The sequence below is a fragment of the Papio anubis genome, chromosome 7, assembly GCF_008728515.1.
Source record: "Papio anubis isolate 15944 chromosome 7, Panubis1.0, whole genome shotgun sequence".
Lineage (NCBI taxonomy): Eukaryota > Metazoa > Chordata > Mammalia > Primates > Cercopithecidae > Papio > Papio anubis.
Genome location: NC_044982.1, coordinates 136746884 through 136760663, shown reverse-complemented (window position 1 = coordinate 136760663; position 13780 = coordinate 136746884).

Genomic DNA, 13780 nt, shown 5'->3' with positions numbered 1-13780 from the left:
AAAAGTACAGAAATTATCCAAGTATGGTGGCATGCATCTATAATTCCAGCTACTCGGGAGACTGAGGCAGGAGAATCACTTGAGGACTGGGCCACAGAGTGAGACCCCTTCTCATATAAAAAACAAAACAAAATAATCTTACAAATTCTCACAAACAGATAAAAATAAAAAAGAAAATATTTTAAAATGTAGAAAACTGTAACTTTTTTCTGGGTTTTTATACCATATAGAAATTGTTTTTATACAAGTTTGTCTATTCAGTAATGTAAATTCCACAGTGAAATATGAAATAGAGCCAGATCTTGGACTTTGATATAATTTAGGATTTTGTCAGCACTGAGATCTCAGACATGGAGATTCTCCGTCCCCATAGCCTTAGTTAAGCCTCCTCATCCCACTCCTCCCATTCTCCAACATTATTGAGCCTACTCATTTCCTTTATCAAGTTTTTGGTCCCTTCCTGGCCAGTCACTTCAATGTGGCCTCCTAGACTCCTCTTTTCCTTAAACTTTCTATCCAGATATAGATGACCTCAAATGCCCACTGTCTTCTGTCCTATTCTAGGTATTGCAGGAGAAATTTAGGACCAGACAGGATTACTGGGTGTGCATATTGACACCTTCTAGCCTTGGTCAGGACGTTCATCCCTATCATCTATCTCTGCTCTTTGAGAGAAGACTTCCTAATGGCAGTCCCAGACCTTCCCTACCCCCTTCAAAATTCCCAATCCCAATCTCAAATGTTCTTTTAAAGTAGGTGGCTTCCCTTCCTACTTTATGGAGATGACATAGTTCACTATTTCTCAAACTTTACAAGCCTGAGAATCACTTGGGGAACATGCTAAAACATAGTTCATTAAACCCCATCTCCAGAATTTCTGATTCAGTGAGTCTTGGGTGGGGCCAAAGAATTTACATCTCTAAGAAGTTACCAGGTAATGTTGACACTGCTAGTCCAGGGACTATACTTTGAGAACTACTGATTTAGTCCATTGGCCTCCAAACTACTCAGTAGAGCCCTAGTGGCTGAGAAGCCACTGAGGAGAGTTCATTGCAGAGTGGGTAAGGGGCTCTGGGAGGATCCTACCCTAGCTCCAATCAAAACAGCTCATATACCTGTTTTACACTTCCATGTAGAGTTCATGTGAAAAAAAGTATTCCCAAACTTTTTCCTTTAAATCTTCCAGCCCATGCTGATCCAGCCCTTGTACTGAACTTATAAACCCATCGCATAGCTTGGCTTTCGATTGTTTCTTACCTGTCAGTTTTGCCTTCATAACTAGAATTCAATTTCCTGGAATAAAGTAATAGAAAAGGTTGTGAGACTTGAAGCCAGAAGACCTGATTTTGAGTCTTTATCTGTCATGTATTGGCTGAGTAGCTTTGAGAAGTGTACTGAGCTCTTACAGTGACTTGTGTGAATTTTGTAGAATTTGAGGCACCTAATGCACAGGGCTATTCTTGACAAAAAATTATAGATTATGAAACTTGCCATTTTTGTGATGTTACATACTTGCTACGAATATAAATTTTGTGTGACTGACTCATTCAGTGGTTTGTGGGAAGAATAATCTCTGACTGTGGTTGCCATAAGTTAATCACATTTCTTGAAATGTAGGTGCCTGTTATCCTATTGACTGTTTAGCATGGTGCCATCTGAGTATAGACATACAAGTGTCAGGCCTCTGAGCCCAAGCTAAGCCATCATATCCCCTGTGACCAGCATGTATACATCCAAATGGCCTGAAGCAACTGAAGATCCACAAAAGAAGTGAAAATAGCCTTAACTGATGACATTCCACCATTGTGATTTATTTCTGCCCCAAACTAACTGATCAATGTACTTTGTAATCTTCCCCACCTTTAAGAAGGTTCTTTGTAATTCTCCCCACCCTTGAGAATGTACTTTGTGAGATCCACCCCCTGCCTGCAAAACATTGCTCCTAATTCCACCACCTATCCCCAAACCTACAAGAACTGATGATAATCCACCACCCTTTGCTGACTTCAGACTCAGCCTGCCTGCACCCAGGTGAAACAAACAGCCACATTGCTCACACAAAGCCTGTTTGGGGGTCTCTTCACACGGATGTGTGAGACAACAGGATGTGCAGATATTCAGAGAACAAAATGGCAAGGGTTTGATGGAGATGGTGTGTGATAAGATTGACTCTCTTTTTGGAGAATGAAAAAAAGGTGAGACTGGGAACAACTGATTATTGATATTAGACATGAGAGAGCAGGGAACCCTTGCATTGGCATCCCAGTTGTGCTTGCTACACAGTCAGGACAAATTATAATTTGAGAAAAAGGTGTTTGCCCTCTTTAGTTCTGACCAGAATGTCTTTGATTAGGTGTTGAATTCTAACTTAGGGAAAACTCTTAATGAAATCATCATTGTTTCTAGTGTTAATATGTGTGCTAATATGCCAGATTTGGCTTCTATTTTTTCAACAGCTCTCTCTCTCCTTTCAATATCCAGCTGCAACCCACATACTCTCCATCCCAGTCACAATGTACTCTTTTTTTTAAATTTTATTATTCATTTTGTTTTTTAACTTGATTTTTAAAAATTTTTGTCTTTCCATAAGTTGTTGGGGTACAGGTGGTATCTGGTTACATGAGCAAGTTCTTTAATGGTGATTTGTGAGATTTTGGTACACCCATCACCTGAGCAGTATACACTGCACCAGATTTGTAGTCTTTTATCCCTTGCTCCCCTTCCACTCTTCCCAAGTCCCCAGAGTCCACTGTATTAATCTTATAGCTTTGCATCCTCATAGCTTAGCTCCCACATATCAGTGAGAACATATGATGTTTGGTTTTCCATTTCTGAGTTACATCACTTAGAATAATAGTCTGTAATCTCATTCAGGTCACTGCAAATGCTGTTAATTCATTCCTTTTTATGGTTGTGTAGTATTCCACTGTGTGTGTGTATGTGTATATATATCACACACAGGGATCGCCACACTGTTTTCCATAGTGGCTGTACTAGTTTACATTCCCACCAGCAGGAATGTTTACTGCATCCATGCCAACATCTACTGTTTATTGATTTTTTGATTATGGGCATTCTTGCAGGAGTGAGGTGATACCACATTGTAGTTTTGATTTGCATTTCTCTGATCATTAGTGAGGTTGAGCATTTTTTAGTATGCTTGTTAGTCATTTGTATGTCTTCTGTTGAGAATTGTCTATTCATGTCCTTAGCCCCCTTGTTGATAGGATTGTTTGTTGTTTCCTTACTGATTATATTTGTTGGTTAGTTTCTTAGTTTCTTATTGATTAGATTTGTTAGTTTCTTACTGGTTAGAATTCGTTGTAGATTCTGGATATTGGTCCTTTGTCAGATGTATAGATTGTAAAGATTTCCTCCCACTCTATGGGTTGTCTATTTACTCCACTGACTGTTCCTTTTGCTGTGCAAAAGCTCTTTAGTTTAATCAGATCCCAGTTATTTATCTTTGTTTTTATTACATTTGGTTTTGGGTTTTGGGTCATGAAATCCTTGCATAAGCCAATGTCTAGAGGGTTTTTCCAATGTTATGTTCTAGAATTTTTATAGTTTCAGGTATTAGGTTTAAGTCCTTAATCCATCTAGAGTTGATTTTTACATAAGGTAAGAGATGAGGATCCAGTTTCATTCTCTTACATATGGCTAGCCAATTATCACAGCACCATTTGTTGAAAAGAGTGTCCTTTCCCCACTTTATGTTTTTGTTTGCTTTGTCGAAGATGAGTTGGCTTTAAGTATTTGGGTTTATTTCTGGGTTATCTATTCTGTTCCACTGGTCTATGTGCCTATTTTTATACCAGTACCATGCTGTTTTGGTGACTATAGCCTTATAGTATAGTTTGAAATCAGGTAGTGTGATGCCTCAGATTTGTTCTTTTTGTTTAATCTTGCTTTGGCTATGTGGGCTCCTTTTTGGTTCAATATGAATTTTAGAATTGTTTTTTTCTGATTCTGTTTAGAATGGTGATATTCTGATGGAGATTGTGTTGAATTTGTAGATTGCTTTTGGCAGTATGGTCATTTTCACAATATTGATTCTACCAATCCATGAGCATGGGATATGTTTCCACTTGTGTCATCTATGATTTCTTTCAGCAATGTGTTGTAGTTTCCTTTTAGAGGTCTTTTGACTCTTTTGTTAGGTATATTCCTAAGTATTTTTTTTTTTTTTTTTTTTTGTAGCTATTGTAAAAGGGATTGAGTGCTTGATTTGATTCTCTGCTTGATCACTGTTGGTGTATAGAAGAGCTACTGATTTATGTACATTAATCTTGTGTCCGGAAACTATGCTGAATTCTTTAATAAGTTCTAGGAGCTTTCTAGGGAAGTCCTTAGTGTTTTCAAGGTAAATGATCATATTGTCAGCCAACAATGACAGTTTGACTTTCTCTTTACTGATTTGGATGCCCTGTATTTCTTTATCTTGTCTGATTGCTCTGGCTAGGACTTCCAGTACTGTGCTGAAGACGAGTGGTGAGAATGGGTATCCTTGTCTTGTTCCAGTTCTCAGAGGGAATGCTTTCCATTTTTCCTGATTCAGTATTATGTTGGCTGTGGGTTTGTCATAGATGGCTTTTATTACATTGAGGTATGTCCCTTGTATGCCGATTTTGCTGAAAGTTTTAATCATAAAGGGATGCTGGATTTTATTGAATGCTTTTTCTGGATCTATTAAGATGAGCATGTGATTTTTGTTTTTAATTCTGTTTATGTCATGTATAACATTTATTGGCTTGCATATGTGAAACCATCCCTGCATCCCTGGTATGAAACCCACTTGATCATGGTGGATAATCTCTTTGATATATTGTTAGATTCGGTTAGCTAGTATTTTGTTAAGGATTTTAGCATCTATGTTCATTAAGGATATTGGTCTGTAGTTTTCTTTTTTGGTTATGTCCTTTCCTGGTTTTGGTATTAGGGTGATGCTGGCTTCATAGAATGAATTAGGGAGGGCTGTTTTTTTCTCTATCCTGTGGAATAGTGTCAAAAGAATTGGTACCAATTCTTCTTTGAATATCTGGTAGAATACTGCGTGAATCCATCTAGTCCTGGACATTCTTTTCTTGGTAATTTTTAAATTATCATTTCAATCTCACTGTTTATTCAGTGTATCTAATTCTTTCTGATTTAAGCTAGAAGTTGTCTTTTTCCAGGAATGTTTCCATCTCTTCTCGGTTTTCTAGTTTATGTGTGTAAGGTGTTCATAGTAGCCTTGAATGACCTTTTGCATTTCAGTGGTGTCAGTTGTAATATCTCCTGTTTTGCTTCTTTGTGAGGTTATTTGGATTTTTTTCTCTTCTTTTTTTGGTTAATCTTCCTAATGGTCTGTCAATTTTATTTATCTTTTCAAAGAACCAGATTTTTGTTTCATGTGTTCTTTGTATTTTTTTTGTTTGTTTTGATTTTGTTTAGTTCTGCCCCGATCTTGGTTATTCCTTTTTTTTCTGCTGGGTTTGGATTTGGTTTGTTCTTGTTTCTCTAGTTCCTTGAGGTGTGATCTTAGGTTGTCTGTTTCTACTCTTTCAGTCTTTTTGATGTAGGTGTTTAGGGGTATGAACTTTCCTCTCAGCACCGTGTTTGCTGAAACTCAGAGGTTTTGATAGGTTGTGTCATTATTGTCATTCAGTTAGAAGAATTTTTAAATTTCCATCTTGATTTTGTTTTTGACCCAAAGCTAATTCAGGATCAAGTTATTTAATTTCCATGTATTTGCATGAAGGTTTCTTTTGGAGTTGATTTCCAGTTTTATTTCGCTGTGGTCTAAGAGAATGCTTGATATAATTTCAATTTTTTAAAATTTATTGAGGCTCATTTTATGGCATATCATATGGCCTATCTTGGAGGAAGTTCCTTGTGCTGTTGAATACAGTGTGTATTCTGTGGCTGTTGGATGACATGTTCTGTATATATCTGTTAAGTCTATTTGTTCCAAGGTATAGTTTAAATTCATTGTTTCTTTGTTGACTTTCTGTCTTGATGACCTGTCTAGTGCTGTCAGTGGAGTATTGAAGTCCCCCAGTATTATTGTGTTGCTGTCTATCTCATTTCTTAGGTCTGTTAGTAATTGTTTTATAAATTAGGGAGCTCTGGTGTTAGGTGCATATATATTTAGGATTGTGATATTTTCCTGTTGAACAAGGCCTTTTACCATTCTATACTGTCCCTCTTTGTCTCTTTTTAATTGCTGTTGCTTTCAAGTTTGTTTTGTCTGATATAAGAATAGCTACACCTGCTCACTTTTTTTGTCCATTTGCATGAAATACCTTTTTCTACCCCTTTAAGTTTATGTGAGTCCTTAGGTATTAGGCGAGTCTCCTGAAAGCAGCAGATAGTTGATTGGTGGGTTCTTATCCATTCTGTAGTTCTGTATCTTTTAAGTGGAGCATGTAGGACATTCACCTTCAATGTTAATATTGAAATGTGAGGTACCATTGCGTTTATTTTGCTCTTTGTTGCCTGTGTACTTCGTTTTTTTTTTTTTTGTTTTTGTTTTTGCTTTTTACTTGTAGTTTTGTTTTATAAGTCCTGTGTGATTTATGCTTTAAAGAGGTTCTGTTTTGATGTGTTTCCAGGATTTGTTTAAAGATTTAGGGCTCCTTTTAGCAGTTCTTATAGTGGTGGCTTGGTAATGGCAAATTCTCTCAGCATTTGTTTGTCTGAAAACGACTGTATCTTTCCTTCATATATGATGCTTAATTTTGCTGGACAGAAAGTTTTTGGCTGATAATTGTTTTGTTTGAGGAGTGTAAAGATAGGTCCCCAATCCCTTCTAGCTTGTAGGGTTTCTACTGAGAAATCTGCTGTTAATCTGATAGGTTTTCCGTTATAGGTTACCTGGTGCTTCTGTCTCACAGCTCTTAAGATTCTTTTCTTCATCTTAACTTTGGATAATGATGACAGTGTGCCTAGGCAAAGATCTTTTTGTGATGAATTTCCCAGGTGTTCTTTGTGCTTCTTGTATTTGCATGTCTAGGTATCTAACAAGGCTGGGGAAGTTTTCCTCAATTATCCCCTCAAATATATTTTCCAGGCTTTTAGAATTCTCTTCTTCCTCAGGTACACCGATGATTTTTAGGTTTGGTCATTTAACGTAATTCCAGACTCTTGGAGGCCTTGTTTATATCATCTTATTCTTTTTTCTTTGTCTTTGTTGTATTGGGTTGATTCGAAGACCTTGTCTTTGAGCTCTGAATTTCTTTCTCTTACTTGTTCAGTTCTATTGCTGAGACTTTCCAGAGCATTTCACATTTCTAAAATCATGTCCAAACTTTCCTAAATTTTTGATTGTTTTTTCTTTAAGTTATCTATTTCCATAAATATTTATCCCTTCACTTCTTGTATCATTTTTGAATTTCCATGCATTGGGCTTCATCTTTCTCTGGTCACTCCCAGATTAGCTTAATAACTAACCTCCCAAATCAGGGATTTCTTCTTGGTTTGGATTCATTGCTTGTGAACTAGTGTGATCTTTTGGGGATATTGATGAGCCTTGGTTTGTCATATCACCAGGGTTGGTTTTCTGATTGCTTCTCATTTGGGTAGGCCCTGTCAGACAGAAGGTCTAGGGCTGAAGGGTATTGTTCAGAATTTTTTGTCCCACAGGGTGTTCCCTTGATATAGTACTCTGCCCCTTTTTCCTATGGATGTGGCTCCTGTGAGCCGAACTGCAGTGATTGTTTTCTCTCTTCTGGGTCTAGCCACCCAGCAAGTCTACCTGGCTCTAGGCTGGTACTGGGGATCGTCTGCACAGAGTCCTGTGATGTGAACCGTCTCTGGGTCTCTCAGCCATGAATACCAGCACCTGTTTTAGTGGAGGTGGCAGAGGCTGCAAGGGACTCCATGAGTGTCCTTAGCTTTGGTGGTTTAGTACTCTGTTTTGTGCTGTTTGGCCTTTTGCCAGGAGGTGGCACTTTCCGGGAAGCATCAGCTGTAGTAGTGTGAGGAGGGACTGGTGGTGGGAAGGGCCCTAAAATTCCCAAGATTATAGGCCGTTTTTCTTCCACTACCAGAGTGGATAGGGAAGGACCATCAGATGGGGGCGGGGCTAGGCATATCTGAGCTCAGACTCTCCTTGGGCGGGTCTTACTGTGGCTGCTGTTGAGGATGGGAGTGAGGTTCCCAGGTCACTGAAGCTGTGTACCTAAGAGGATTATGGCTGCTGAGTCTTGCAGGTTGTCAGGGAAGTGGGGGAAAGCCAACAGTCACAGGCCTCACCCAGCTCCCAGGCAACTTGAAGGGCTGGTCTCACTCTCACCATGCCCCCTAACAGTCTGTTTCCAGGAGGAGGGCGAGAGGGGTTTGAAAAGTTGCCCGAGGCTTTCCACCTACCAGCTGCGAGAGAAAAGGGCTTTAGTTCTTCCCCAACCTGTGAAGTCTACACACCCATTTAGTGCCCTTCTCTGAGTTCTGGCCAGGAGGCTTTTCACCTCATTCAAATTGTCACAAAGTTCAACTAGAGAATTCCTTCTCCCTGTGGACTTTTACCCCCTGCTCCTCTGGTCACCCTCCTGATAGATCTCTTTGGTGCCAGGCAGGAATGGGCTGCTTGGGGGCCCAGCAAGCTCACAGGGCCTTTCTCTACTCCCGTATTTCACTTGGCTCTCCAAATGGACTCAGCTTCAAGTAACGTCGGAAACCTCTTCCACAAACAGACCTTCAGCTTCTCCAGTGGGGGTGTGTGGTTTGAGAGAGGAGGGTCTACCTTTCCCACGTCCACAGTTGGGGCACTCACAGTATTTGGGGTGTCTCCTGGGTCCTGCAGGAGCAGTCCGCTTCCTTCAGAGGGTCTGTGGGTCCTCTTGGGATTGTGGGTTTGTTCTTGCAGTTGATCTGGAGCTAAAATTCACAATGCAAGCCTCCGCATGCTGCTCTGTCGGGAGCTCCCAGTCACCATGTACTCTTTATTTCTGAATGTGTTGGTTAATTCTTTATACTTAGGTCCTTTGCTTCTTTGTTTTCTTCTCTTGTAATATCTTTTCTTCTCATTCAATTCTTAAATGTAAAAGTTTCCTAGCATTATGTCTTCTACTTCAGCTTTTTATTGTTTTTCTATCTAGTTGATCTCATTTATTCCTATGGAATTGACTGCCACCTGTATGCTGAGCACTTCTAAATATTCAGCCCAAATATGTCTGCTGAGTTCTAGATCTGATTTAATTATGGCCTGCTGAACACCTACAGATGAATCTATTCCTTTATTTACTCACATATTAATTTATTCATTTGTTGTTTATTTAAAATAAACTACTGTACTATGTGCAGATTACTTCATATGGAAGCATGTAGGACAAACATTATTCCCATTTTTTGGTAAGGGAATTGAAACTCAGGGAGATTAACCAACTTGCTTAAAGCCACACACAGCAAGTCAATTGTGAAGCAAGGATTATAACCCAAATTTTCTGATTCCTAGTTAAATGCTGGTATGCTAAGCATAGTGGGTCGAATGTGTCTCACGCTGCCCTCCAAAAAATGATATATGTATACCCAGCGCCTGTGAATCTGACATTTGAAATATGTGTTTTTGCAGATATCATTAAGCTAAGGATCTTGAGACAAGATCATTCTGGGTTAGGCTGGGCCCCAAATTCAATGACAGGTATCCTTAGAAAAGAAAAGAGACAGAGAAGAGAAGGCAATGAGAAGATGGAGGCAGTGATTGAAGTGCTATTTCTACAAGCCAAGGAATGTCAAAAGTTGCTGGCAGGCACTAAAAGGTATGAGAGAGGCCTGGAATGGATTCTCCCTCAAAGTGTTCAGAAGGAGTCGACTCTGCTGACACCTTGACTTTGGACTTTTGTCCTCCAGAACTGTGCGACCATAAATTTCTGTTGTTTTAAGACATCAAGTTTGTGGTGATTTGTTGCAGTAGCCCTAGGAAGCTAATATGCTAAACCACATTGTGTTTCAAATAAATTGGGATTTTGACTTCAAAACTAGGAGGCACAATGGTCAAAAAAAGTCCAGTAGTTGACAAAATAGAAAGAAGTACAAGGATCTAAAGTAGGCTGTAACTATTTCACTGAAACAGTGAGAATCCTCATATAATTGGCCTCATGGTGAGTAAAATTGTGATCTGGGAATTAAACATTTCCCATGGAGTCAGGGTCAGCTTGTTGACCCCAGAATCTCAAGTTAACTGATCATTTACTGTTGTGGTGATTCAGCTTTTTTCTATTGCTGTTTTGTTGATCCTGCCACAAATTTCACCCTCAGTACTATAAAACATTCCAACCCCCAATCCCCCATGCATGGATTCTGCGTAATCAGGTGTTCTATTGGCTTATGGCATGTGATTACCTCCTTCTCCCTGCAAATCTTTCAGCTTTGGCTCCCTGTAGACTCAACTAGGTTCCCAGTTTTCTAGGTCATATTCTTAGGATAATAAATCTGGTAGCCCAGACAATCACCCACATACATGATCGTGTAGAATGCTGAGGTTTCTGTCCAACCATTAGACTATTGTACTTGAGTAAGATGCATGGTCCTGGTCCAGTCAGCTGTGTGTATTCCTGGAGGTGGATGGAAGTGGAAATAGGGAAGGTAGTTGGGTTTCCTTATTCAAAACATTGTCACTATAAATAAGGCACTCACCAGTAGATAGTTGGCAATTTTCCTCTAAAGGAGCTTATCTCCTGCTTTGTTAAGATATAATTCTCTCTGATGACTAATAGCTACTTTCTATTACTAATAAATTATGATGTAATTTAGTGCTTACTTGTGTGGCAAGATCATATCTTAAAATATTTATGGAAATTCAAATTTTTGTCTGATGTCATTTTCCTTCTGCTGGAGGAATTTCCCCTAACATTTCTTGTACTGGAGATGTGCTGGCAATTAATTTTTTAACCTTTGCTTTCTGATAAAGTCTTTATCTTACTTTCATTTTTGAACAGTATTTTCACTGAGTATAGAATTCTGATGTGATAGTTTTTATTCTTTTGGTACTTTCAAGATATAAGTCTATTGTCTTGTGACTTACATAGTTTCAGGCTGCTGTAATTCTTATATTTGTTATTTTTTTCCTGTTTTCAAGATTTTCCCTTTATCTAATTTTCAGCAGTTAGATGAGGGGTGTGTGTGTGTGTGTGTGTGTGTATGTGTATGTGTGTCCTTTCGGATTCTCTGAGCTTTCAGATCTATGGTTTGATATCTTTGATAACTTTGGAAAAATTTGGGGTCATTATCTTTTCAAATTTTTTATCTGTCTGTTCTCTCTCTTCTCTCTCTTTGACTCCAGTTTGTGTTCGGTCGTTTGATATTGCTCAAGAGTTTTTATGTGAACATTTTTTATTTGCTTTTTTTCTTTTTGTGTTTCAGTTTTGATAATTTTAAACCTATGTTCAATTGACTGGGATTTCCGCCTCAGCTTTGATAACTCTAGGTAGTTCTTTATTTATGATATTGTGTTTCTTTATTTCCAGAATTTCCATATGACCCCCGCCCTTTTATTTTTATGGTTTCATCTCTGTTGATATTTCCTTATCTTCTCACACATGTTGTTGACTTTTTCAACTAGATCCTTTAAAAATTTTTTATGTGGGCGGAGGAGGTAGAGCAAGATGACCAAATAGAAGCCTCCAGTGATTGTCCCCACCACCCCCCATGCGAACATCAAATTGAGCAACTATCTACACAAAAAAACATGTTTATAAGTAAAACAAAAAAACCAGGTGAGTGAACACAGTACCTCACTGTGTTTTAATATCTTATTAAGGAAAGTGGGACTGGACATGGTGGCTTATGCCTGTAATCCCAGCACTTTGGGAGGCTGAGATGGGCAGATCACTTGAGGTCAGGAGTTCGAGACCAGCCTAGCCAACAGCATGAAACCCCATCTATACTAAAAATACAAAAATTAGCTGGGTGGTGTGGTGGTGGGCACCTGTAATCCCAGCTACTTGGGAGGCTGAGGCAGGAGAATCACTTGAACCCGAGAGGCAGAGGTTTTAGTAAGCCAAGATTGTGCCTCTGGACTTCAACCTGGACAATGGAACGAGACTCCACCTCAAAAAAAAAAAAAAAAAAAAAAAAAAAAAGGGTATTGAAGAGGGTAGGAAAGACACTCTTGAATTGCCTATACAACCCTTCCCAGATCCCCTGGCAGCAGCCTCATGGCATGGAGAAATAATCTGTGTGCTTGGGAGAAGGAGAGCACAGTAATTGTAGGACTTTGCATTGGAACTGAGGACTGTCCTGTCACAATGGAAAGCAACATTTAACTGAATTCAGCTGCTGCCCATGAAGAGAACGCTAAGACCAGCCATAGCCAGAGGTGAATCTCCCATCCTAGTGGTCAGTCTGAGTTCTGGAAGCCCCGCCACCATGGGCTAAAGTGCTGTAGAGTCCTAAATAAACTTGAAAGGTCATCTAGACCACAAGGACTGCAGTTCCTGCAGAAGTCCTGTTACTGTCCTGGGCTTAGAGCCAGTGGACTTGGAGTACACATGACCTGGTGAGACACCAGCTGGAGCAGCCAAAGGAGTACTTGCTTCATCCCGCCCTCAACCCCAGGCAGCACAGTAGAGAGACTGTGCAGCTCTGGGAGAGACTTCTTTCTTCTGCTTGAGGAGAGGAGAGGGGAGAGAAAGAAGACTTCGTCTTACAGTTTGGATACCAGCTCAGCCACAGTGAAATAAGACACAAGGTAGGGACCTGAGGCCCCCATTCTAGGCCCTAGCTCCCAGATGACACTTCTAGACATGCCCTGGGCCAGAAGAGAATTGGTACCTTGAAGGGAAACATCCATTCTTGGCAGGATTCATCACCTGAGACTAAAGAGCCCTTGGTCCCTGAATAAGCAGCAGCGGTAGCTAGACGGTATTTGCTGTGGGCCTTGGGTGAGACTCAGAAATATGCTGGCTTGAGGTGTAACCCAGCACATTCCAGCTGTGGTGGCTACAGACAGAGACTCCTTCTGTTGGAGGGAAAAAAATGTGATGAGTAAAGGGAGCTTTGTCTTATAGTTTGAGGACCAGCTCAGCCACAGTGGGGGTACAGTGCCAAGCAGGCTCCTGGGGTCCCTGACTCCAGGCGTTGGCTCCTGAACAACATTTCTGGACCTGCCGTGGGCCACAGGGGAGCCCACTGCCCGGAAGAGAGACTCAGGCCTGGCAGAATTCACCACAGGCTGACTAGGGAGCCCTTGGACCTTGAGAGAACATTGGAAGTAGCCAGGCAGTACTTTCCATGAGTCTGGGACAGTGGTGGCCATGGAGAGAGACTCTTCTGCGTAAGGAAAAGGGAAGGAAGAAGAGGAAGGACTTTGTCTTGCAGCTTGGGTGCCAGCTCAACCATGGTAGAATAGAGTACCAAGTAGATTTCTAAGGTTCCTGACTTTAGGTCCTGGTTCCTGAACAGCATCCTGACCCACTGAGGGCTAGGGGGATCTTGTAGCCCTGAAAGGAAAGATACAAGCAAGGCTGGATTCACCATCTGCTGATTGTAGAGCCCTTCAGCCTTCAGTAAACATAAGCAGTAGCCAGGCAGTGGTCACCACAGGCCTTGGGTGAGATCCAGTGCTGTGCTGGCTTTGGGACTGACCCAGTTCAGTCCCAGTGGTTGTGGCCATTGGGATGCTTGTCACCTTTCACCCAGCTACAGGCAGCTCAGCACGGACACAGACTCCATTTGTTTGGGGAAAAGTAAGGAAATAGAACAAGTGTATCTGCCTGGTAATCTAAGGGAATCTCCTAAATCTTACCAAGACCACCAAGGCAGTATCTCTATGAGTCTGCAAGAGTCACAACATTACTGGACT